The following is a 23416-nucleotide window of genomic DNA, read 5'->3' on the forward strand; positions in this document are numbered from 1 at the left end:
CTGTGGAAGCTGGCAACGCCAGACAGCTACCGGTCAGTCAGGAATCAATTTGGAGTGGGCAAATCTACTGTGGGGACTGTTGTGATGCAAGTAGCCAAAGCAATAGCTGAGCTGCTGCTATCAAAGGTAGTGACTCTGGGAAATGTGCAGGTCAAAGTGGATGGCTTTGCTGCAATGGGATTTCCTAACTGTGGTGGGGCGATAGATGGAACCCATATCCCTATCTTGGCACCAGAGCAACAGGGCAGCCAGTACATAAACCGCAAGGGGTACTTTTCAATGGTGCTGCAAGCACTGGTGGATCACAAGGGACGTTTCACCAACATCAACATGGGATGGCCAGGAAGGGTTCATGACACTCGTGTCTTCAGGAACACTAGTCTGTTTAAACGGCTGCAGCAAGGGATTTACTTCCCGGACCGGAAAATAACCATTGGGGATGTTGAGATGCCTATAGTTATCCTTGGGGATCCAGCCTACCCCTTAATGCCATGGCTCATGAAGCCATACACAGGCAGCCTGGACAGTATTCAGGAGCCGTTCAACTACGGGATGAGCAAGTGCAGAATGGCAGTAGAATGTGCCTTTGGATGTTTAAAGGTCACTGGTGCACGTTACTGACTTGCTCAGATCTCAGCCAAACCAGTATTCCTATTGTTATTGTTGCTTGCTGTGTGCTCCACAATCTCTGTGAGAGTAAGGGGGAGACCTTTATGGTGGGGTGGGAGGTTGAGGCAAATCGCCTGGCCACTGATTACGTGCAGCCAGACACCAGGGCGATTAGAAGAGCACACCAGGAAGCGCTGCACATCAGAGAAGCTTTGAAAATCAGTTTCATGACTGGTCAGGCTATGGTGTGACAGTTCTGTTTGTTTCGTCTTGATGAAAACCCGCCCCCTTGATTGACTCGTTCTCTGTAAGCAACCCACCCTCCCTCTTCGATCACAGCTTGCTTTCAAAGGAAATAAAGTCACTATCGTTTAAAAATCATGTATTCTTTATTAATTGATTATAAACATAGGGAGAGAACTGATAAGGTAGCTCGGGTGTGGTTTGGGAGGAGGATAGGAGGGAAGGAAAAGGCCACTTCAAAAGTTCAAAATAATGAAAGCCTTTTGCTTGGGCTGTCCACTGGGGTGGAGTGGAAGGGTGGATGGAGCCTCCCCACCCCCGCATTCTTGGGCATCTGGATTTGGAGGCTATGGAACATGGTGAGGGGGGAGGGCGGTTATACAGGGGCTGCAGCGGCACTCTGTGATCCTGCTGCCATTCCTGAAGCTCCACCAGATGCTGGAGCATGTCCATTTGCTCACGCAGCAGCCCCAGCATTGTATGCCACCACCTCTCATCTCGAGCGTCCCTCCTCTCCTCACGTTCATCCCTCCTGGCCTCACAGTCGTCCCTCCTATCCTCACATTGGTCCCTCCTGTCCTCACGTTCACTGGCATCTTTCCTGTACTTTGATACCGTGTCCTTCCACTCATTCAAATGAGCTCTTTCATCGCAGGTCGATTGCATGATTTCCAAGAACATTTCATCTCGCGTGCATTTTTTTTGCCGCCTTATGTAAGATAGACTTTGGGACGGAGGAGGGAGGCTTGAAAAATTTGCAGCTGCGGGAGGGAGGGAAAAAACGGAGAGAAGTATTTTAAAAGATACATTTTACAGAACAATGCTTATACTCTTTCACAGTGAACAACACTATTCACATTACATAGCACATGTGATTTCGATACAAGATCGCATTTTGCATCTTATATTGAGTGCCTACGGCTTTGGTGTTAGAGATCACAGATGCAGGGCCGGGCAATAGAATTCGGCTTGCATGCAGCCATGGTAAGCCATTGTCTTTCGGCTTCTGGAACCTTCATAAGAGCAGCGCCCTCCTTTCCCATACCAAGCAAAGCCCATTGAGTGCTGCGGTTTTCCTGTTAACGTGCAGCAGCAGAAACCAAACTAACCCCCACCCACCCATCCAATTCTCTGGGATGATCGCTTTACCCCTCCCCCCACCGTGTGGCTGGTATCAGGGAAGATCCCTGCAGAAACCAAACTACCCCCCCCCATCCAATTCTGTGGGATGATCGCTTTACCCCTCCCCCCACCGTGTGGCTGGTATCAGAGAAGATCCCTACTAGCCAAACGTGAAAAGCCAATGTCCCCCCGCCCCCCGCCCTGCTTGGCTAACTGCAGGGAAGGATTTCTTTTCAGCCACAGGCAAACAGCCCCGTAGGAATGGCCACCTCTGTCCTCTTAAGTAAATTCCCATATTTCAACCAGGTTACCATGAATGATATCACTCTCCTGAGGATAACACAGCGAGATAAAGAACAGATGTTGCTTGAATGCCAGCAAACACTGGGACCATACGCTGCCAGGCTTTGTCATACAATGATACCAGATTACTTGCTACTAGCATGGCATAGAATCATAGAATCATAGAATATCAGAGTTGGAAGGGACCTCAAGAGGTCATCTAGTCCAACCCCCTGCTCAAAGCAGGACCAATTCCCAGCTAAATCATCCCAGCCAGGGCTTTGTCAAGCCGGGCCTTAAAAACCTCCAAGGAAGGAGACTCCACCACCTCCCTAGGTAACGCATTCCAGTGTTTCACCACCCTCCTAGTGAAATAATTTTTCCTGATATCCAACCTGGACCTCCCCCACTGCAACTTGAGACCATTGCTCCTTGTTCTGTCAACTGCCACCACTGAGAACAGCCGAGCTCCATCCTCTTTGGAACCCCCCTTCAGGTAGTTGAAGGCTGCTATCAAATCCCCCCTCCTTCTTCTCTTCTGGAGACTAAACAATCCCAGTTCCCTCAGCCTCTCCTCATAAGTCATGTGCTCCAGACCCCTAATCATTTTTGTTGCCCTCCGCTGGACTCTTTCCAATTTTTCCACATCCTTCTTGTAGTGTGGGGCCCAAAACTGGACACAGTATTCCAGATGAGGCCTCACCAATGTCGAATAAAGGGGAACGATCACGTTCCTTGATCTGCTGGCAATGCCCCTACTTATACAGCCCAAAATGCCATTAGCCTTCTTGGCAACAAGAGCACACTGTTGACTCATATCCAGCTTCTCGTCCACTGTGACCCCTAGGTCCTTTTCTGCAGAACTGCTACCTAGCCATTCGGTCCCTAGTCTGTAGCAGTGCATGGGATTCTTCCGTCCTAAGTGCAGGACTCTGCACTTGTCCTTGTTGAACCTCATCAGGTTTTTTTCGGCCCAATCCTCTAATTTGTCTAGGTCCCTCTGTATCTGATCCCTACCCTCTAGTGTATCTACCATGCCTCCTAGTTTAGTGTCATCTGCAAACTTGCTGAGAGTGCAGTCCACACCATCCTCCAGATCATTAATAAAGATATTAAACAAAACTGGCCCCAGGACCGACCCTTGGGGCACTCCGCTTGAAATCAGCTGCCAACTAGACATGGAGCCATTGATCACTACCCGTTGAGCCCAACGATCTAGCCAGCTTTCTATCCACCTTACAGTCCATTCATCCAGCCCATACTTCTTTAACTTGGCGGCAAGAATACTGTGGGAGACCGTATCAAAAGCTTTGCTAAAGTCAAGGAATAACACATCCACTGCTTTCCCCTCATCCACAGAGCCAGTTATCTCATCATAGAAGGCAATTAGGTTAGTCAGGCACGACTTCCCCTTGGTGAATCCATGCTGACTGTTCCTGATCACTTTCCTCTCCTCTAAATGTTTCATAATTGATTCCTTGAGGACCTGCTCCATGATTTTTCCAGGGACTGAGGTGAGGCTGACTGGCCTGAGTTCCCCGGATCCTCCTTCTTCCCTTTTTTAAAGATGGGGACTACAATAGCCTTTTTCCAGTCATCTGGGACCTCCCCCGATTGCCATGAGTTTTCAAAAATAATGGCTAATGGCTCTGCAATCTCACCCGCCAACTCCTTTAGCACCCTTGGATGCAGCGCATCCGGCCCCATGGACTTGTGCACGTCCAGTTTTTCTAAATAGTCCCGAACCACTTCTTTCTCCACAGAGGGCTGGTCACCTTCTCCCCATGCTGTACTGCCCAGTGCAGCAATCTGGGAGCTGACCTTGTGCGTGAGGACAGAGGCAAAAAAATCATTGAGTACATTAGCTTTTTCCACATCCTCTGTCACTAGGTTGCCTCCCTCATTCAGTAAGGGGCCCACACTTTCCTTGATTTTCTTCTTGTTGATAACATACCTGAAGAAACCCTTCTTGTTACTCTTAACATCTCTTGCTAACTGCAACTCCAAGTGTGATTTGGCCTTCCTGATTTCACTCCTGCATGCCTGAGCAATATTTTTATACTCGTCCCTGGTCATTTGTCCAATCTTCCACTTCTTGTAAGCTTCTTTTTTGCGTTTAAGATCAGCAAGGATTTCACTGTTTAGCCAAGCTGGTCGCCTGCCATATTTACTATTCTTTCTACACATCGGGATGGTTTGTTCCTGCAACCGCAATAAGGATTCTTTAAAATACAGACAGCTCTCCTGGACCCCTTTGCCCTTCATGTTATTCTCCCAGGGGATCCTGCCCATCTGTTCCCTGAGTGAGTCAAAGTCTGCTTTTCTGAAGTCCAGGGTCCGTATTCTGCTGCTCTCCTTTCTTCCTTGTGTCAGGATCCTGAACTCGACCATCTCATGGTCACTGCCTCCCAGGTTCCCATCCACTTTTGCTTCCCGTACTAGTTCTTCCCTGTTTGTGAGTAGCAGGTCAAGAAAAGCTCTGCCCCTAATTGGTTCCTCCAGCATTTGCACCAGGAAATTGTCCCCTACACTTTCCAAAAATTTCCTGGATTGCCTGTGCACCGCTGTATTGCTCTCCCAGCAGATATCAGGATGATTAAAGTCTCCCATGAGAACCAGGGCCTGCGATCTAGGAACTTCTGCTAGTTGCCAGAAGAAAGCCTCGTCCACCTCATCCCCCTGGTCTGGTGGTCTATAGCAGACTCCAACCACGAATAGCAGACTACCAACCACGAATAGTCAAGTGTCCTACCATGGAGGATGGAATAAGGCTGCACTGCCCAGAAACCTTCTGCAAAGGCTTTTGGAGTACCTCCAGGAGAGCTTCATGGAGATGTCCCTGGAGGATTTCTGCTCCATCCCCAGACACATTAACAGACTTTTCCAGTAGCTATACTGGCCGCAAATGCATCCCAAGTCCTCAGGGCAAATTAATCAGTAAAAAATGCTTGCTTTTAAACCATGTTTTATATTTACAAAGGTACACTCACCGGAGGTCCCTTCCATGGCTTCATGGTCTGGGATACCGCCTTGGGAGGCTTGGGAGGGTACTTCAGTCAGGCTGAGAAAAATATTCTGGTTGTTGGGGAGAATGGTGTGCTGTGTGCTCTCCGCAAGCTCATCCTCCTCCTCCTCCTTTTCCCCGTCCGCAAAGTCCTCAGGCATGGCTGAGAGTACCCCCTCCTCGGAATCCATGGTCAGGGGTGGGGTAATGGTGGCGGCCCCCCCCTAGAATTGCTTGCAGCTCAGCGTAGAAGCAGCATGTCTGCGGTCTGCCCCGGACCTTCTGTTTGCTTCTTTGGTTTTCTGGTATGCTTGTCTGAGCTCCTTAACTTTCACGCGGCACTGATATGAGTCCCTATTGTGGCCTCTCTCCATCATGCCATTGGAGATTTTTTCAAATGTTTTGGCATTTCATCTTTTGGAACGTAGTTCTGCTAGCACGGAATCCTCTCCCCATATAGCGATCAGATCCAGTACCTCCTGTACGGTCCATGTTGGTGCTCAGAAGACTGAATTGATTTTGTAGCTTTCTTCTGGCAATAGACCTCAAAAAGAATTATGATTCTCACCCCAGTTTTTGTCCTGTAATGTTAAAATTGCTTGTTGCGAGGAAGAGATCTCTCTTGCTGGAATTCAAATAGATCATGTAGAGTGTAATTAGAATCAGGGTGTATATATTTGGTCTTCTGGTGTTTGGGGGCAGAATCTCTCAGCACTCTGAATCTCAGGTCAGGCACAAAAGGTATCATTAAAACACCATTTATGTCTGCTGGCACCAGGAGATAGCTAGTCACTGCTATACTGTCTTCAAATACTGTTCATGTTTTTGGAAATGGTAATGCATCACTTTGTTCTCGTCCTCTCTTTTATGCAGTCCATAAATCTGAAAATCCCCCTAGGACTTCCAGTCAGGCATACACTTGGAAATGTCCCCCCACACACACTTTCAGGGATTAGCTATGCCGGCAATGGGTTGAGGTTCAAGTATTATAAGCAACAGTTATTTGCTTCAAAGGGCGAACTAAGGTAGGGCTGCCTCACTGTAAAACAAGTCTCAACCATACACTACTTTTAACAGCAGAGGGGTCAGGCAAGGAAGAGTCTCCAAACCTCCCCCATAGCCAAATTCCTTTCTCTGCCATTGTGTTGTGAAAACTGGGCCTGAAAATTTGCTCTAATTGTGATCTCTACTGTAAAAAGTATATGAAACATTATAAAATAATACTAGAATAACAAAACTTGTTGGCAAAACAGATCAAGCAGTTTTCAATAATAAATATTATAAACAGGTGCAAAAGAACTAGACAGAGAGACTAAATTAGGTCCATAACTCAAGGAATATGTTGAAATTATGCTTGGTAAAAAACAGAAGATGCGGAACCAGAAATTAATAGACCAAAATTGGTATATCAGATATTAAGCCAAAATAATGAGCGGATGGGCTATTCCACCCAACATTTCTTTTCTTGGTCCTGAGAGAAAGAGACTTTGGGGGGAACCTGGGGGTATATGAGGAGAGGGGCAGTCTAGGGGAAGCACACAGGACCCTGGAGAGTGGGAAGCCTGGGAACTGGGCATTGTAGCTGCCCCTCAGATGAGCAGCTGTGCACAGGGACCTGATTGGTTTCCTTTCAAAGTGGTGACATAAGCAACATGGTTCTGTGCAATGGTTTGATTCTATTTCAGATGGAGATCTATTCCACTGGAAACTTTTTGACCTGCTCTGTTCATGAACCTCTTATTTCATTTGCTTGTATACATCTCAGCTATGATCTTGTGAGCTTCAGGCTTGACCCCACTCTCGTTTTCATCAGTGAGAACCACGTGTCTCTCCACTGAAGCCCATGGAGTTGCACTGGTGAGAGCAAGGTCAGAATCTGCTCTCAATCTTCATACCATTCCTTCAAGTCCCTCCATAAAACTCACCCCTCTCGCAAGGGCTGCAGAAAACTGTCAATAGATAATAGGCAGGGTGTGAACTGTTCCTACGGCATTTGCTACGACTGATTGACTTACTGCAGCTATGAACCATGCTCACAGAGACAAGGTGGGTGAGGGAATATCCTTTATTGCACCAAGTTCTGCAGGTGAGAGAGACAAATGTCTGAGCCACACAGAGCTCTTTCTCGGGTCTGGGAAAGGTACTCTGAGCATCACAGTTAAATGCAAGTTGGAACAAATTGCTTGGCATAAATTGCTAGCACATATTGTAATGGACCATTGAAATACCTTTTCCAGACCTGAAGAAAAGCTCTGTTTGGCTGAAAACTTGTATCTCTCAACAACAGAAGTTGGTCCAAGGTAAGATAGTAAACCATCCACATTTTCTCTCTAATATCCTGGGGCCAACATGGCCAGAACTACACTGCATATAGCCCTGCTCTAAGACAGTTTGTATTAAAACATCCTGTTGTTGTTTCTCCCCGCTTCCTTCCCGTTAACTCATGGATTCATAGATTTCATGGCCAGAAGGGACCACTGTGATCATCTGGTCTGACCTCCTGTATAACGCAGGCCAGAGAACTTCCCCTGCTCTCCAACTTCTGCATGTGAATAAAGTGCCAGATTAAGTCCATGCTTTCTTGCTCCAAAGTAACTCAAAAGTGGTTGAAGTTTAAAATAAAATGTTTGCCAGGTGTTTGTTGTGCTCAGTTGCAAATGACATCTTGTAGATGCAAGGCCAGGCAATATTCTGGGTCAGTAAATTTAGTCTGCATATTTATTCCTCTGTAATCTTAAACTCATGGAACAGAATATGCTGGAACACAAAGTTGCACTGGACTAACCAAACATGCATACGAATGAAGACATCCTGTGTTGATTTTATCCAGTACGTTAGTGTGATGCATCCTTATGTACATAGAGGACTTTAAGGATTGTGACATCACACAGTGCTTATGTAATGAAAATATCTTATCCAAAGAACATGAGTTGTGTCTTTTGTTCTCAGCACAAATATTGTTATTAAAGGAACTCATATGGGCAAAGATGAGTCCCCAATAACCATGTGTAGTAAAAATATCCCAAACATACACATTGCTGCTCTGGCAGCTTCTAAAACACAGAACACTATGAGCACCACTAGAGAGTTTACAGACTATTTAAAGGAATATCACCTTATTGCTGGTATACTACAGTCAGAGGATGACATGATGGATTACCTACCATTTATCATCAAGCTGTTTTTTTTTAAATTATTATTATTATTTTAGCACAGCCAGCAATGTGCATGGGAGGCTTCAAAAATCAGATCCCTGCCTCAGAGAGCTTACAATCTCAATATCACACAAGATTCAGTACAATAGAGAAACAAACAGGAAGAAGAGAACATAAGGTTTACTCATAATGTTTTCAAAAGTAACTAGTGATGTGGGTTGTCACCATTGTGGATGCCCAAGTTGACATACCTTAAAAAGGCTGTTGAGAGTGGGTGAAAATCAGGTTCCTTTGAGGTGTCTCAAAGTGGGAGGCCAGAAATTGACTCATGGAAAATCACTTCTGAAATGTCAATGTGCTAGAGTACACTTAAGCAGCTACTTTAGCCTCTCATGCAAATCCATTTTTATCTACTTTTATGGCCCCTCTCTGTGTTGGAGCATCTCACAGCTTTTAATGGATTTATTCTCATAGTATCTCCATGAGGTAGGAAAATCATAGAAACAAAGAACTGGATTGAACTTTGAGAGGTCATCAAGTCCAGTCCCCTGTACTCATGTCAGGACCAAGCACCATCTAGAACATCCCTGACAGGTGTTGTTCTAACCTGCTCTTAAAAATCTCCAATGATGGAGATTCCACAACCTCCGTAGACAATTTATTCCAGTGCCTAACCACCCTGACAGTAAGGAATTTTTTCCTAATCTCCAGCCTAAACTGCCCTTGCTGCAATTTAAGCCCATTGCGTCTTGTCCTATCATCAGAGGTTAAGGAGAATAATTTTTCTCCCTCCTGCTTGTAACTGCCTTTTAGGTACTTGAAAAATGTAATCAGGTCTCCTCTCAGTCTTCTCTTTTCCTGACTAAACAAATCCAGTTCTTTCAATCTTCCCTCATAGACCTTTAATCATTTTTGTTGCTCTTCTCTGGATTTTTTTCCCAATTTCTCCACATCTTTCCTGAAAACTGGTGCCTAGAACTGGATGCAATACTCCAGTTGAGGCCTAATTAGCGTGGAGTAGAGCAGAAGAATTACTTCTCGTGTTTTGCTTACAACACTCCTGCTCTTACCTCCACATTGCAAGTGACAAACTGAGGCAAAGGGAGACTAAACCCAAGATTTCTAAAGGTATTTAGGGAGTTCAATCCCATTTATTTCAATGGGAGTTAGGAACTGAAATTCCTTTTAAAAAATCTGTCCCTAAGTGATTTGCTTAAGGTCACAAAGGACCTGCAGTGGGGGAGTTTAAACTCAGACCCCTTAAATCTTAGGCGAGTGCAATAACCTCTGAACAATCCTTCCTTTCTCATGTGTGTGTATAATGACGTGTTTCTGTCTACCTGTCCCCATACATAACCATCTCTCTGTCTATCTATCCCCGTTTAAAAAATCTATCTATCTAGTGTCTACCTGTCTGTCCCCAAACAGAACCATCTGTATGACTATCTATCTATAAAAAACATCTCTCCATGTACACCTCCCTTTATTTAATTGTACAGTGATTTTAGGTGGGGGCAGTGGGAACTAAGTTAATAGCAGTGGCAAACAAAAACAATTACAGTATCCGAGTATCTCCTCTTTATATCATCTGCTGAAGTAACCAATATAATTCAAAAAGTAGTGGAACAGCAGGGAGAGATGCCTATATTGCAGAAATCACATATCAGTGCATAAAGGAGAAGCTGTAACACAGTTACTGGACACTGTTTTTCAAGGGAAATAGTGTCTTTCTTCATTATCTGGCTCAAGTTCCATTTAATTTAGTCATAGATTCCAAAGCCCAAAGGAACCATTTTGATTATCTAGACCAGTGGGTTTTTTTGATTATCTAGACCAGTGGGTTTTTTTTCATTTGCGGACCAATCAAAAATTTTGAATGGAGGTGGAAATTGTAGACATAATCTGTGGACCCCTAGGAATCCACAGACCACAGGTTGAAAACCAGTGTTCTATGGTAACAACAACTTTTTGAGGACCCCTTAGATATAGTCTGTGGATCCCAAGGTGTTCGCAGATGATAAATTCAACCCCCTGGGTCTAGTCTAATTGCTTGTATAACACAGGTCATAATATTTTTCCAATATTTTTCATTGTAAATTAGAGCATATCTTTTAAAAAATCATCCAATCTTGAATAAAAAATTGTCCATAAACTAAGTATCTACCACGACCCTTGGTAAATCATTGCAAGGGTTAATTACCCTCACTGTTAATAGAGGCTTTTTATGTAGAGCTGTTTATCCAAGAGGTCTGAGTATGGGCTATACAGCCTGTGCTGAAGCCCATGGTCTTTAGCAAGTTCACAAATAGAAATCAGTGCCCCTCTGTCCATTTCTCCACAGGCAGGCAGGTGGGGGTGGAGGGGTTCAAACACCGCTTGGATCAATGCTCTCCATCCTAGCTCAGGCTTTGGTTGGTTTCTTTCATTTCCCCCCAGTCCTGGTAGCTTATTCTGGGACGTTTCTCAGGCAGCATGAATTCTCAATGGCCTTTCAGGCAGGGCTGGCTCCAAGCACCAGCAAACAGAGCAGGTGCTTAGGGCGGCACATTTTCAGGGGCGGCATTCCAGCCAGCCTTTTTTTTTTTTTTTTTTTGGCGCTTGGGCGGCAAAAGCCTAGAACTGGCCCTGGCAACAGCAGCGTGTCCTGCACCGGGGGCGCCCTGGGGCCGCTGTGGTTCGCGTCGGGGAGCAGCGCCCACACCTTATGGCCGGGCGGGCTCCGAGCACGGGACATTCAGGCGGGGGGCCGCCCCTCGGGGCACACGGAGCCACCTGCAGCTGCTACAGGGCAGCTGCTCCCCAGTGCCACAGCTGGGGCGGGGCAAAGCAGCCCGAGTTGCCCAGGGACTGCGGCAAGGCAGCCAGGAGCAGCAGCAGTGGAGCCATAGTGGGGACCGGTGCCCGGGGCGCTGCTGTGCGGGGCCTGCATTCCGCTCTCCGGGGCTCCACTCCCTCTGGGGTTGCCCTGCCCCAGCTCCTCAGCCCTCTGCTGGGCAGTCCCCCAGCTCTGCCCTCCCGGGTCCTGGCCGGTTATGGAGGCGGGTGCCCCGGCTGGGGGAACCCTGAGCTGAGACGCGGCCCGGGAGCCCCGCTGCTTACCCTGACCCTGCCAGTGCCGGACCGGCTGGAGGCAAGGGGGGAGTGGGCGGAGTCAGCACTGGTGGGGGGAAGCCCAGCGCTGGGGCAGCAGGGAGTGCGGATGGGGTGGGGGGGAGAGCCCAGCTTTGGGGCGGCAGGGGGTGTAGGTCGGGGAGGGAGAGCCCAGGGCTGGGGCGGCAGGGAGGTGCGAAGGGAGCCCAGGGCTAGGGTGGGGGGCAGCCAACATTTTTTTTGCTTGGGGTGGCAAAAAACCTAGAGCCAGTCCTGCTTTCAGGAGAACTGGGAGTGCAAACCTGCTAGGGCCTCCATAATAGCCAGGTCCCTACCAAATTCAGGGCTCACTTTGACTAATTTAAAAACCCTCTGGACTTGAAATTGGCCAATGTCACCATTTCGATGTTTCCATCTGAAATGTCATGGTATTGTAACCACGGGGGTCCCAACCAAAATGGGAGAATAGGGGAGTTCAGAGGTTGTTGTAGGGGGGTCACAGCATTCCCACCCTCACTTCTGTGCTGCCTTCAGACCTTGGCTCCAAGGGCAGCAGCCAGCAACCTTCCTGAAGCTAGAGGAGGTTCCCAGATGTGCAGGTGGGTCCCTGCTGTTGGGAACACATCAGCTTCTACCTATGACTTGGGAGCACCTCAGCTCCTATCTACTAGTCCCTGGCAGATTAACGCAAGAGCCTTGGCCATTTTCAGGGCATCCAGAAAAATGGACACCTGAGCCCCAGAAGGAACTGCAAGGGAAGCCCTGAGCCCCAGCTACAGATGCTGGGCAGTAGCCCCGAGCCCAGGCACCCAGAGCGCAAAAGAGAAGTAAAGCACACATTTTTGACAGTGAGGGAGACTAGTCATTGGAACAAATTACCCAGGGGAAAGGTGGAGTCTCTGTTTCCTGGTGTCCTCACATCACAACTGCCCATCATTCTGGAAGGTGCCTTTTAGTGAATTACAAGCAATTGGGCTTAATATGGTGCAAAGTGTGTGAAATTTCATAGCCCGTGAAATAGAGGCCAGATTAGGAGATTTAATGGTTCACAACCAATCTCTCTATGAAAAACTCAGTGTGGGGCAAGGAACAGACTCTGCTGTTTTACTGGGTGGCCTGCTTGCTCCCCAGAATCAATAATGAGCAAGTGGGGAGATCCAGGGTGCAGCTCAAACATCCAACCAGGCTGGCCAGAAGCAAACATCAGGCCTACAAGGGAAAGGTGAGTGTGGCAGTGACTTCACAAAGGCCTTTGGCAGGAACTCAGCCTATTGGGCAAAGATGATGAGGTGGCTGTGACCTCACAGAGCTCCCTTGACAACAGTCAGGCAGGACAGGGATGCAGGGCAGGGGGAACCTTGGAGACCCTTGTAGCCTTGCTGCAGCAAGTCTCCATCTCGCAGTCTCTCTGTGAGGACCAAGAGACGGTTGGTGTGGAGGAGATATTTTGGCAGTTTTTTTCATTTCTGTCTGGATTTTTTTGAAAGAAATTGTCATCTGTGTAGAAGGTAAGAAAAAATATAGGCTCTAAGTACAAGATAGGGGACTCTATCCTAGCAGATTCAAAGGTATCACCACCCTCCTAGGGAAAAAGTTTTTCCTAATATCCAAGCCTTCCACACTGCAACTTGAGATCATTGCTCCTTGTTCTGTCATCTGCCAGCTCTAAGAATTTCATGAGAATCAATCTTTCATTAGAAAAATAATTAAAAAATACAAATACAAAAAACGTTGAGTGAAATCAATCCATCCTGATCTTTAGTGTCTGGGGGTGTGGGCCTCGGAGGCCAGACTGAGACCCTCATTGGCTAGTAACACCCAGGAAGCCAGTAAAAAAATTCCGGTCCTCTTAGCAACCAAGCCTCCATAATCCAAGGAACACTTGAGGGCTGCGGGAGATATAGGGGTGCTGAGAATGTCTAACTCATGACTGAAAATACAGAGATGTATTATTGGCTTTGGTTGGGGGACAAGTATAAAATCCATCGGGATTCTTGCCCCAAACAACAATCACTCATTGTCCTTTAGAGCACAAGGGCTCTAACGCGCATGACATGCTCAAATCTCTTGCCTGCTAAGACTTAGAGAATTTTCTCCATTCCCATGATACAGAGGGAAAGAGAAAACAAGTGACCTCTCTTTGGTCACACAGCAAGGTCATGCTAGAGCTAAAAAGAGAAGCATAAAACAAAAGTTGTATCAAAATGTTTTGCATTTAAAACTAACTGATTCTTAAACAAAGGAAATTTGATGTGTGGTTAGTGAACTGAAATGATACATTCTGGTCTTCACGTGTTTCTAGATTTATGAACCAGTTAGATCCATCCCCTCACACCTAGTTTTTATCCATAGATTGAGGGAGGAAAACAAGTTTGCCTGTTTTGTGAACTCCCAATGGCTTTCTTGAATTTCAACGAACTAGTCAATTGAACTGAACTATTTGAATAAACTGAAACGAAGACAATATTTTCTGCACCTTTCAAGGAAGCTACTGCTGTCCAAAGCTGGGTTAGCATTTCAGCTAACTTTGATTCCAGGGCCTTGGCTATCACCGTCAATGACTTCACAAAGGCCCTGGCAGGAACTCAGCCTATTGGGCAAAGATGATGAGGTGGCTGTGACCTCACAGAGCTCCCTTGACAACAGCCAGGCAAGACAGGGTTGCGGGGCAGGGAGAACCTTGGAGACCCCTGTAGCCTTGCTACAGCAAGTCTCCATCTTGTGGTCTCTCTCTGTGAGGACCAAGAGACAGTTGGTGTAGAGGAGATATTTTGGCAGTTTTTTTCATTTCTGTGTGGATTTTTTTACAAGAAACCGTCATCTGTGTAGAAGGTAAGAAAAAATATAGGCTCTATGTATGAGATAGAGAACTCTATCCTAGCAGAGTCTCATGTAGAGGTAGAGAGGTTTGATATCTCTGTACTGGGCACTGGTGCAACCACTCCTGGAATATTGTGTCCATTTCTGGTGTCCACAATTTGAGACGCTTATAAATCAGAGAGGGTTCACAGAAGAGCCACAAGAATGATGAAAGGATTAGAAAACCTGCCCTGTGGTGACAGACTACAGGAGGTCAATCAAAGAGAAGGTTAAGCGGTGAGCCTATGGGAACAAATATTTACTAATGGGCTCTTCACTTTACCAGATAAAGGTTATGAACAGACAATGGCTGGAAGTTGAAGCTAGACCAATTCACACTGGAAATAAGGCGAGCATTTTTAACATCAGAGTTTGGAGCAATTCATTGAGGGTTGTGCTGGATTTTCCACAACTGGCCTATTTTAAAATCAAGATTGGGTGTTTTACTAAAATATCTGCTCTAATTCCTATGGGAATTATTTTGAGGGCCGAAGTGAAACAGAAAGTCAGACCAGAGTGGTTCCTTCTAGGCTTGGAATTTATGAATCTGAGATTTGCTGGGGGCATTTGGAATTTGTCCCTTTTTGCTTCCTTTTTCCTCCTTCCCTCTTGACTCTTCTTTTTTTTTATCTTCTTCCATTTCTTTCCGCTGCTCTTCTTCCTGGGCAGGGTTGGGCTGTGCCCCAGCTGTCATTGTAGGAGGTCCTCACAAAGAGGTGGGGCTGGAATTGTGCGCTGATGGTGATCTCCACCGTAGTGATCTCCTGTGGTGACTAGTGCTGGCTTTTGCCCGTCTGTTGAGAATGCTCAGCCTCCAGGCCTGAGAGTCTCCACAGTGATCAGCCAAGTGTGGGGCTATTGCTGGGTTAATAGGGAGGAGACTCAGCCACTCTTGACTGAGTGCAGTGAGGCCTAAGGCTCAATTCAATGGCATTTCTTTGTCTCTAAGGCGGTAATTTTTGAAGGCTACATCCAATTGATTCCAAAATTTCAGGGAATTTCTAGGCATCAGTGGGAAGAACCTCGTTGATTTTGGTGACAACTGGAAAACAACACCTCCAAAAAAGCCTGATTTCCACCCTGTGCCCCTTACATTGGTGCTGTAAGCTGAAGGGCCTTGTGACTTGAGAGTGAATTCAGCCAGTCAGTGCTAACTCTCCACAGGTGATTTACATAAGTCAGTAAATGAACCTGCAGGTTTGCGTGACAGCGATGCCCAAGGCAGGGTGCAGGCTTAGGGTTTATGCTCAGGGTTAGTGGAGTGAGTGAGCGACAGGTGGCTGAGTTACCTCTGGTGTCACAGTGTTGTTACTGCTCAGGTTCCTCTGCCTGCTGCACCAACTGGACAGTGACTGTCCAGGGGAAGGTTTTGTAGATTTGAAACTTATAAACCAGGAAACGCAGAAGAGGAATGACTTAGATGATTTGGCAATAAAATGTAGGTTTTGTGGCAATATCCTGTGCAATTGCTACTGGTTCAGGGACGGAAACAGCATTCCTGCCCCTCTTACCACTTCTGAGCAGGGGTTGGACTAGATGACCTCCTGAGGTCCCGTCCAACCCTGACATTCTAAGATTCTATGATTCTTAGTCTGGCCTCCATAAAAGAGACTAACTAGCGTTTCGGATACCTGTTTGCTTAAGACTGAGCAATAAGGCACAACAAATTACTGATATGATGAATTTTGCTGCTTCCTCTCTAATAGAATATGAGCAGTTTATGATTCTCTCGAATGAAGTAGTTCTTCTAAAATCAAGGTGAATACCAATCAATGGCTATTTCAAAACCAAAAAACCCCCAAAAGGATTTTTTTTTTATTTATACTGGATTTTTAAAATGTAAATTTAAAAACAGTTTGTTTCTTTAACAAACCTATCGGGGATAAAAAATTTTTGTCAAGCTGGACCTTACAAATCTCTAAGGATGAAGATTCCACCCCCTCCATAGGTCACACTCAGAGCCAGGGAGACTGGGAATAGAGTCCCGCTGGCACTTCCCAGCTCTGGAAGGGAGTGTTCCTCTGGTGGTTAGTGCGGGAGCCTGGACAAAGGTTCTATCCCCGCTCTATACCTGACTCCCAGTGCGACCCTGAGGCAGTGGCTTCTCCTGCCAAGGCCTCTGTTTCCATCAGTGGGGCTGGGGACACTGCCCTAGAGCCCTTGGGCCGTCACGCTTCAGGAATGTGCATGAGGTACTAGGAGACCTGGAGATGGGAGGTGTCCTGCTGACCGTAGGTCAGTGTTGTGAAACCTGAGTTGCTAGGCTGAGTTTATCCATCCCCTGGCAATAAAACATCATCTTGTTTTCACAGCCACTTTCGATCTCCTGGCTTCTACCCCCTACCCTGCTGGCAGGGCATTGTGCAGCACCCTTTCCAGCCCACCTGGGTGCAGGAGATCGAGGAAGAGAGCATCTGCCATCCAACTCTTTCCCATCTAGAGCAAGTGAGTGGAGTTCTCCAGAGTCATCCCCAGTGTGGTGGGAATGGCCCAGCAATAGGGCTCCCAGCCCTTCCCTTGCAGGAGATTGTTCCCCATGTCGAGAGTCTTTGGGAAGGGCAGAACCTGCCAGGTGCTGAACACCCACAACCGCAATCAGTGAAATCAGTGGGAACTGAGGGCGACTCCTCTCTCCTAGGATTGGCACTTTGCGAACGAACTTTTGTTGGGGACTATACGGTTTCTGCTCTTTCTCTGGCCTGGGAGGGAGTGGGGCCTACTGGGGTGGAGGGAGCTGCTTGTCCAAACTAACAGAGAGCCCCATTGCTCTGAAAGGACGAGACTCTCTCAGTATCATTGGTGAGGGGGAACGTTGGGAGCAGCCTGTGCTGTGAGCGGCTGGCAGTGTGTGTGGACAGCAGCCCCCTGCCCTGGGGTGGGGTGTGTGGTGAGGAGGAATTGTCTCAGCAGAGGGGACGTGGGCAGGGGAGCAGGCAGGCCCGTTAATGAGAGGCTGCCTTGAGCCCAGACTCATGGCTGCTCCCCACTCAGTTCCAGGATGAAGAGGCTGAAGCAGATGCTCAGGAGGAAGGCTGGGCAGGTGGCTCCGGAGCCAGTAGGGAGCACCGTCCGTCTTGCCCAGAAGGAGAGCGGATCCTCTGTCCCCGCAGACGGGGAAGAGGCCAGTGAGCAGGCAAAGCAGAGGAACTCCCTGACCTTCTGGAGGAAGAGAAAAACACCAGCTCCCTTAGCAGGCCCTGAGGCACCTTCTGGTCCCAAATGGAGATGGCCCAGGGTGATGCTATGTAGGAGGGACCCAGGAGAGGGTGGGAGCCGGGCAAGGTGGCTCTGCGGCTTCCTTTACAGGAAGCAGAGGAGCCAGGAGCCCAGCCCCAGTGGCCCACTGCAGGAGCTGGGCGATTCTGGCACGGGAACCAGCAGCTCTGCCTATTCCCGAGGGGCCAGCAGCTCCTCCGTGGGGTCTGACAGTCCTGAGGCTGAAGGCTCCCTCTTTGCAGGTGAGGGGAGACCCAGGGGACAGGGGGAAAGACAGCGGTGGTGGGGGACTAGTAACACCGTATGCCCATTGGCTCACCAAGGCGCCAGGACTGAGCCACGGGAGCCCCACAAACACCAGTGGGAGTGGCACAGCCACACCCTGTGGCAGGGGATGCTGGGCAGAGTCAGGGGAGCTCCAGCCTCCCCTGATAATATTGGGGGTGGGGGCCTGATGGGCCTGAGGGCGTCTCTGGGAGGGGCAGGGTGGGGCCCTCTATGCCATGGGGTTCCTTGTTGAGGATGGGGAACATTGAACCATTTCTCTAAACTGCATCCCCCCAGTGGCAGCAGGGATTATCCTTTCTCCTTCTCTCCCTGGTGCAGAGACCCCCAGTGCCCAGCTGGAGTGGGTTGAGGAGGAGGAGGAGGAGGAGGAGAAGGAGGAGGAGGAGGAGGAGGATGTGTCCCCTGAACAAGACACCATCAGGGCCATCCAGCAGCACCTCCAGGGCAGAGCTGAGGTACAAAAATCTTCCAGCTGTGCTGACCCCGAGTCTGTCCTGCCCCTTGTTCCATCCCCACCCATGCAGGGGGGGGTCTTGTCCCAGAGAATCCATCACCCCCAATGGGAGGAACTTCTCCCCTATTACTTGGCACCCCAAAGTGGGGGCAGTTGTCTCACGCAGGCTAAGGTGTCCACTCCCTGCAGACACTGTCCTAGTTACAATCCCAGTCTGTGCAGGGCGACACTGGTTTCAGGAAGCGGGGCGACTTTCCCTGTCCAACTCCATGGGGTTCCTGAGCCGTGGAGCTGGTGTAGGTGGGTTGGGGAGGTCCCTACCTAACCCTCTCTCTCTCTCTCTCTCTCTCTCTCCCCCCACCCCACTCCTAGTTGGTGGAGGACAGAGCCAAACAGCTCCGCTTCCTCCATGCTGTCCCATGTCTGTGCTTCTTGGAACAGAAGCAGGGGCTGGACACTCTGGAGCCCCACTTCTCCAAAGTGGCCCTCGTGAAGAGCATTGCGGTGAGTGGGACCCCATGTCTGGCCCCTGGGGCGAGGGACCCAGAAATGGGAGGAAGAGTTGGTGGGGCCAGAGGGGGAAGCAGAGGACAGGGGTTCCTGGGGCTGAGGGCTGGGGAGCAGGGAAGAGAGAGCTTCTGACACCGATCGAGAGCTGGCAGTGGGGGAATTGTAAGGCCGGAGGGGAGGGGAGGAGAGGGGGAAGGAAGTTTGATGGATGGGAGGAATGGGGGGCCCAGCTGGTTGGGGGTGGGGGTCACACTGGTTGTTTCTGCAGAGCACTTTGGCCTCCTCCCTGGGAAGTGCCTGTGGGTCTGTGGGTCCTGAGTCTCACATGCAATTTTATTTTCTTGTGGTCTCTCAGGAGCTGATTGAAAATCTGCCCATGGTGCCAGAGCCAACCTCCATCATCTCCAGCTCCATGGCTGCAGTTTGCAGCCTCAGGTACCAGGAACCTCCCATCTAGCTACCCTAACCCTGGTACTGATTGGGTCTGGAGCGGGGAGTCCCAGATCCTCTCTGGCCTAGATTACCCCCAGCCATGGCTGTTTGCATCCCCCAGCAGAGGAGGCGGGAACATCCCCTCTTTCCTGGCTGGGGGGTGATTTCACTCCAGTAGAGTGGCCATAGGGAGGGGATCACTGTGGGGGAGGGGGTCATGTCCATATCAGTGCCAGCGCCACTCCGGTGCTGCCAAGGATAACACGGGCTCCTCTCTCCCAGCAGCAAACTGAAGCCGACGCTTGCCCTGGAGCTGGAATCACGCCTCCTGTGGGCTCTTCTTTACACCAACTTCGCCATGGGCACTGGGCAGGATACCACCCACTTCCGGGTAGGTCATGATCCTACTTCTCTGTCCCAGGAGCAGGAGCTGCCTCTGGTCCCTGTTCCCTCGGTTTGATGGAGCTGCTGAGAATAGGGGAGAGGTGAGCAGAGCTGGGAACAGGCCCGGGACAAACTGGCAGGGAGGGCCCCTTCCCTCCAGGACGGATTGTGTTACCCCTCTGTGGCTGATCCCAGCCTTCCCTCTCCTCATTCTGTGCTCTGCTGCCTGGACTCTCCCGGTGATCCTACCTCCCACTCATGGCAGTTTGGCTGTTCCATAGTCTGCTGGGTACCAGGCCCTGCGCAGAGAACTGCTAAGGGCAAGGATTGAAGAGCCAGCAGGCATCTGGCCATGAACTCTTGCTAAGTGTCCCTGGAGTGATGTGAATGGGAGAGGCCAGGATGTGCCTTTTGGGTCTGGCCAAGGCTCCCCAGAGAACCCCCCTGGTCCCGTGACTGGTGTAGCCCCATGTCCCATGACTGACGGGTGTTCCCTCTTCTTGCAGGCTCTGCACAACACCTATTTACAGAGCCTGGATGCCATGCTCGGGTGCCTGCTCACCGAGACCCCCACCACAGACAAGCTGCAGCACCTCTTGGAGGTGAGTAGAATGGGACGGTCTGGGGCGGAATTTCCCCTTAACCCCGTCAGAGGGCTGCAAAGGAGAGACTAGAAGAGTCACGTTTCCACTGTGTCCTCCCAGCTTGGACCCAAGCAGCCACACGTTCCCAGAGCTGTCAGTGCAGTGCAATGTTGGGACCCTTATGCCTCACTGGGCGTGGGGGCGGGGGAGGGAAGGAGCTGGGACTGTCAGCCAGAGCTCTGCATGGTTGCATTAAGCACTAACAGTGAGCACCAGGCCTGGCTGGGGACTGAGAGACTGAAACCCCTGTGAGATCTAGGACATGGGCCTCTGAGAAAAGTCACTGGCTCCTTTCTAGGGAGACCCTGAGATACAGGAGGAGCCTCAGGGAATCAGCTCTTCTGTCCTAGTGACACTGCAGTTCCTGGAGGGATTGTCCTCATGGCCACTCCATCCATCCTACCAAGGCTTTTGCAGCTGGTGTCTGGGGGTCCAGGGCATGTGACTTGATCCTGACATGCTATTCATGGAGCAGGGGTTCAGAGCAAATAGACCAGCCCCAAGACCGAACATTGTCCCAGCCTGGAGAGACAATGACAGCTTGTGCCCAGCAAGATGTGGGCAGTGTCATGAACCCCCACATGAGAAGTCAGCTATTCCCCCCTGAGCACAAGGTCTCAGCCCCATGGGGAGGGGGGAGGCTCATTTGTAGAGCACGTACACCTGCCCGCTGACCCTCCTCTCCCTCCTTCTCCCGCAGCATGTCCACTTCTGGCTCCACTCCAAAAACACCCAGGAGAGAGCTAGAGCCATACGGAGCAGCGCTGCCCTGCTCCAATTCGCCACCTCCCTCCCAGGATTTGACGTAAGTGACCTTTGACCCCAGCATCCTGCAGAGTCAGGGCTTGAGTCAAGTTCCTCATCCCCTGGCTAAGTGGTCCCCTCTGGGTCCATAAGGGACTGCGTTCCATAGGCCACTAGCTGGTAGGGTCGTGCCTGGCCTCAGGGCCCTTGTTATTCTGGAGCAGCCAGGCAGCGAGTGCTCATAGAGGGTCCATGCCCTGGTCCCTTTGCTCCAAGCTCCTTTGGGGTCAGAGAGAAAGAGGGCTCTAGTTCCTCTCCCTCAGCGCCTCCTACAGATGGATGGAAGCATAGCTCTGGTCCAGGGGAGCTGGAGAGCTGAAGGGAGAATGTTGATGGATTCCCCTCTTCTCCTCCTCCCACCAGACCTCCTCCGATTTCCCCAAGGCGGGCAACTTTGTGCTGCAGCTGGGTTTGTACATCTCTGACCCAGCCAACGACATCAGCCAGCAAGCCAGAAGTGGGATATATTGGCTGCAGAGGCTCCTGCTGCAGAGGAGGGGTAAGAAACCCAGCTGGGCAATGGGACCCCATAGAAGTGAGTCCCTTGGCAACTAGCTCCAGCTGGCCATTGGGACGCCAATAGAACTAAGGCCTTTTCTGTTAGACCAACTGCAGCAGGGCAGAGGGACCGCAATGGAAACAAGGCCCCTGTTTTGGGGCCCCCACTTGCTGGCCATGGGACCCTACAGAAAGAAGCCCCCTCCTCTGAGACCGACCCCATCTTAGATGATGACTCACACTCATCTCCCTAATTCAGGGAGAGAGGAAGGGGACGAACATGCCAGGGAAATTGGCTGCTTTACCTCAGAGTCTGGCTCCGTCCCCCAGCCCAGGGAAATCAGCCCACCCGGGGGGCTGCCAGCTGGTGAGGGGACAGGAACAGAGCTATTGAGACACGTGGAGGGAAAGAGCCCATCATGAGGGCAGGGGCAGAGGCAGGGACCAGAGGGGAAGGACACAAAGCTTGTAGGATGTCACCAATTGGGTAGCTAGGGCCAGATCCTGACTTCAGTGGGTGGGGGGGTTCTCAGTATTAGATGCCACCATTAATAGGTGCCCACTCCCAGAGCACAATGGCCGTAAGGGTCCCATGATTGCTGTGATGAATGAGACAAATCCCCCTTCAGGTACTAAACTGCCTGGTCCATTGGGAACCACGAGAACCCTGGCCAGTGTTCATCCAGTAAAGGGAACAGAAGGAAACAGGCACTAAAACCGGAGGCCAAACCTCCCCAATGGGTGTGTTTTTCTCCCCCAGGGTTGAACATCTAAGAGGTGAGCGATCTGTGGTGTCGGGACGGGCTCCAAGACACCGAGCTCCTGGCCTACAGAAATATGGCCAGGGTGGGGGAGGTAAGGACTCTGCCGGTGCATTGCAGCAGTTCAGGTGTGGAGCTGTCTCCCCCTGCAGTGAAGGTGTTATGGAGGGGGAGGGATAGCTCAGTGGTTTGAGTGTTAGCCTGCTAAACCTAGGATTGTGAGTTCAATCCTTGAGGGGGCCATTTAGGGATCTGGGGCAAATATCTGTCCAGGGATTGGTCCTGCTTTGAGCAGGGGGGTTGGACTAGATGACCTCCTGAGGTCCTTTCCAACCCTGATATTCTATGAGACTTATTTCCAGCTGACAGTGTTCTGTTGCAAGAGCTGAGGACTCTGGGTTGGAGCCTTGCTAATGGTCCAGGCTTGTGTGTTTTCCTTTTTATGTCTACGTGGCATAAAAGGGATCCCCTGGGGGGTTGAGTTAATGAAGGATTGTATCTCCAGGGATCTGACTCCGCTCACTATCTCCCTGGTGTCTGAGAGGGGAGCCCCTGAGTCAGTGAGTTGGGAAGCTCACACCAGCTATTGCTGGACCAGATCCTCGTTGGAGTCCCTGCCCCCGTGGAAGCACAGGCAGGGTGTGGGGTTTGCTCAGCACCATGGCGAGTCAGGGAGTAGAACCTGCCCCTGCCCTGGGCATTGGGTGAGGAACACTGAGCTCCTACCCTAGGCTGAGTCACTGCACCGTGACACTCGTGGGAATGTCAGTGGGGTGAGGAGCGGGAATGGAAGCAGATCTAAAAGGCCCTTTCCTCTAGTGGGTAAACTGCAGGAGATATCGCTGCTGGGAGCAGTAGGGATCCTTTCTTGTCTGTGTGAGCTGGGTTCCAGAGCGCGCAAACACATTCCCAGCATGTCATGGCATCTGCAGTGAATCCTGCTCCAGAAAGAGCTATTCCTCAGTGCCTGAAACCTCTTACTGAAGGGGGTTCCTTGGTCCATGGGACCCCAAAGGTTGGCTGCCCCAGGACTCTTCTCCACCTTGTGACCCACTAGAGGG

The sequence above is a fragment of the Trachemys scripta genome, chromosome 4 (assembly GCF_013100865.1).
Source record: "Trachemys scripta elegans isolate TJP31775 chromosome 4, CAS_Tse_1.0, whole genome shotgun sequence".
In the NCBI taxonomy this organism is placed as follows: domain Eukaryota; kingdom Metazoa; phylum Chordata; order Testudines; family Emydidae; genus Trachemys; species Trachemys scripta.